Raw genomic sequence first — 3900 nt, forward strand, 5'->3', positions numbered from 1 at the left:
CCAGTTGGGGGTCGGGCCCAGAACCCCACCAGAGGCGGTCCGCGTCCCGGCGTTACCACCCGAGACCCTGCGTGGAAGAGGTGGCCTGCTCTGCCAGACCCCCCCCTCTCAGAGGGGCTTTTTTTCTGAGATGGCTTCTCTGGGTTCACCACGCACAATCGGGAGCAGCGCCCCGTGTAGCGCCCGTACCCCTTTTCCTGGGGCAACATCCAAAAAGAGATCCGTACAAAAAAAACCCACCCAACCCAACACGGAGGAGGAATGTCTGCTCTGGAGGAGACGGTGTGAAGACAAAGCAATGAAAAGTTTTTCAGGAAAAAGCGTAAACCACAACTTATTACGGGTGGCCAGGTCGCCTACTGCGGTACCCCCGGGAGAGGGGTGCCTGCCTCCCGCTGCCGGTTAGCATCTGCCTGGAAAACCCCGGTTGGATAACGTGCTACCGAGCACCTGCGTTTTGGCAGCGGCGCGTTCCTTGCCATTACAGCATCCACGTGCTGAAAAACACCGAGCGCCACAAGGCAGCCTTCCAAAGCGAGTCAGAGCAATTAGTTTTCCTTCAACGAACGAGCGACATACTAGGGTTTTGTTCAGAATCCTGCACGGACCAGCAGTCCTGAAGCAATCCCCATCGGACTTCAGAACAGCAGCGTCCGTGGGAGCGCGCCCAGATCCTGTGGCAGTCGGCAGGGCTCGCCGCTCTCCTGGCCACGTACGCGAGCGCAGCTCCAGCCACCGCTCAGTTCTTCTGACGCCGAACTTACTTAGTCTATTTGAGCTTCCAGCGCTTCCTCCAGCCCACATCTGTGCAACAAGCGGTCGGTAGTTTTACTTTTTTTTTTTTAAAACAGCTCCCTCATTTGTTTCAAACTCCCTTATTTGGAAAGCAGCAGGGAGCGCGAGGAAGGATGCGAGACGCGTGTCGCGGGCGAGAGGAAACCCAGAGTCCCCCACGCACGGGATGCGAGTTGTCCAGACTTGGGGTAGGAATTGAAAACAACTTCAAAGAGCCGGGTGCGCCTGTAGGTGCTGGGTTGCATTTGCTTTGTACAGGAAGATTTTTATATTTAAGATACGCGACGGTGGGGATTTTGTCTTCAATTTAATCAATACGGAGCTTTCTGTTGCCCTGAAGGCACTCCATCTCTCTAGGGATTGGGTTTGGTTTTGTTGGTTTGTGTTTAACATTGTCTCCTTCTGGGCTTGCACTTATGAAATATGTTGCCCTGCTATTGCTGTTATTTCCTGCGATGTTGAACACACAGATCAGAAAAGTTCTAATCGCCAGTATTGATCAAAACCACATTATTTTTCATAAACTTCCCCCTTTTTTGTAAAAGAAAAAAAACCCCACAACCTCACAACCCAGCCAAACTCGTACTATTCTAACCAAAAACTTGTACTGAAATACAGCTTCTTGATTAAAAATGAAGTGTATAAAGGGAAACTGAGGCACAAAGGGATGCGGTTTGCTCTTGTTTAGCACAGCAAATGGGGAAACTGGGAGCAGAACTCAATAAGGGTGAGGCTGCAGCGCTGCGCACCTGAAAGCGGAGCCCTAACCCCCCCCAATGCCACGAGGTAACCTACTCCATCCCGCTGCTGACTACACCTCGGAGCAAAACCAGGTGTAGAGTCCTTCCCACATCTCCTCCCTCTGCTCCAAACCACCAGTTTGGAGCGACCCTCAGCACCAGGGGTGGCAACCTGGTAGCTCTCTCTTTCACGCTAACCACTTGATTGTTTCCTCTTTCACTGATTAAAATCAAAGCCACAAAACAGAGTGAACCTTTCACTGAGAAATGAGATCGTGCAAGACACGCCGTCCATATTTGGGTGCTGCGTTTTGAGAAAGACATGGAGTGACTGGAAGCAAGCCAAGAGGAGAGCAATGAAAATCATCAGCTGTCTACAAAATGACCTGTGAGGGAAGAGGAAAGAACCAGGGTTGTTTAGTCTCGAGAAAACAGCTGAGATCTCATAATAGCCTTCAAATATGTAAAAGGAAAAGAATTACCGGGCTTGTATTGCAGGAGGGGAGAGAATTTCTTTTTGCCAAACGTGTAAACTGAGAAGTTAAGCACAGACCCAGACGACGTAGAGGACTGTGAAATCTCCCTCAATGGCATTTTTTAAGAATAAACTGCAAAAGCTGGGGAGTGGATCCTTTTGCAGGGTGGGGATGGACAAGGTGACCTCTTAAACATCCACTCAACCTCAAGCTCAGGGTAACAGTAGTTAGAAAGTCAGTTTTCACTGACAGCTGGTGCAGCAACAGCTTGCAAAAGGGAAGACATTTACTCTCCTAGGACTGCATGAAATGTTTGGGTAGAGACTCTCTCTTGAGCCCAAGGGAAAATATTCCAGTGTTCCTTTGAGAATGCTGCCAAGGTACAGAGGATAAGGTCTTTGCAGATATTGCCACCAGCTGAAAGCGTATTCAGTTGCCAGAGAGTCCATGTTGTTCCAGGTCTAGCGGATAAACCAAAAATCACCAAAATCAGTTGTTGTCAGCCATGGAAGCGAGCAACAGGATATCCTGACAGAAAAAACCTCTTCCATTTAGCCCTGCAGATAACTCTAGTTGAAAGCTTTCTGCTCTGCAGCCAAATATTCCAGACCCAACAGAGGAGCTTATTTCAGAGCAGAATTTGCCAGGGAGCACCCAATCTACCAGCCCCTGCAGAGGGGCAGAATCTGAGGCTGCTCCACGAGACGACGGCAAGAGAAGAGACCAACAAGGGCTGAATGTAGCAGACTGACGGTGCTGGGCTGGTTGCAGTAATGACTCCCTGTCCCATCTCCACTTACACCTTTCATGATGAAAGTGAAGTGGAGGTGCCAGCATGGACACTCAGAAGGAGAAGGCAGGAGTGCAAGCTTTCCTCTTCTGAGAGGCAGTTTTGAAGTTGCATCATTAACCCAGAGCTGAAGCTGCTTTTTGATTTCTGTAGAGCCAAAGCGCCGTGAGCTTGGCCGCCACTGTGCCCTCTGGTGGAACCCTCCAGGTTCTGACAGGGAAGCTTTTCCTCCTCTGTCAGGTTGTTGCCTTTTAACTAATTTGTTCACATAGTTAGTGTATGTGACACTTGGTTAGTTCATTCTGAAAAATAATTAACTGTTAGAAAAGAGGCAATGCTAGGATATTAAAAAATAGAAAGATCACTTGTGACACTTGAACAGTAATTATTTGAATTATAACAGAAATTTGCCCAAGAATGCAGAAGATATTTCTAATAGAGTATTTCTGAAGAGTGCTTGCTCGTGTGGAAGGAGGACTACTACAAGTTAAATCAGTTATACGCTAATCCTAGGGTTAATTAGAGACAAAGCCATCATTTGACATGCTGCAGAAAACAAGCAGCTAAACAATCGCCAAAGGGCAAACAAATCCAAAGTCCGTACATTTCTTGCAGGGCCTGCCTGTGCAGGCACTTGGTATTTTGAATATGTTTTTCTCCTTTAAATATCTTCCAGTCTCATCTGCTGTGCACAATGCTGTCACTGGGGCTTTGCTAAAGGTAACTCACTAATGAGAAGTGCAGACTGACAACTAGGGGAGACCAGGGTCCTTAGACGAATGGGCAACACAGACCCTCAGTTCAAGACCTTCTGAAGAACAGTCTCAGCCTTGGGAGCAGAGGCTCGCCCGCCCACGGGAACAAGACAAAACTAGGTCATTTCTGAAGTCAGCAGTAGCATATTATGCCCGTCCTGTCTAGACATGTTAAACAGGTAAGTAAAAGCACAGAACCTTAACTGTTCAAGTCTGAACTTACAATCCTGATGACGTGTAAGTACAGGCTAATATAATGTCCACTTTCAAGGCGTACTTTGGATGAAAATGGATCAATATCAATATCCCTGTATATAGCATACGGCTGTTGTGGTCAAACCTAT

The sequence above is a fragment of the Haliaeetus leucocephalus genome, unplaced genomic scaffold, assembly GCF_000737465.1.
Source record: "Haliaeetus leucocephalus isolate CR32 unplaced genomic scaffold, Haliaeetus_leucocephalus-4.0 Scaffold215, whole genome shotgun sequence".
Lineage (NCBI taxonomy): Eukaryota > Metazoa > Chordata > Aves > Accipitriformes > Accipitridae > Haliaeetus > Haliaeetus leucocephalus.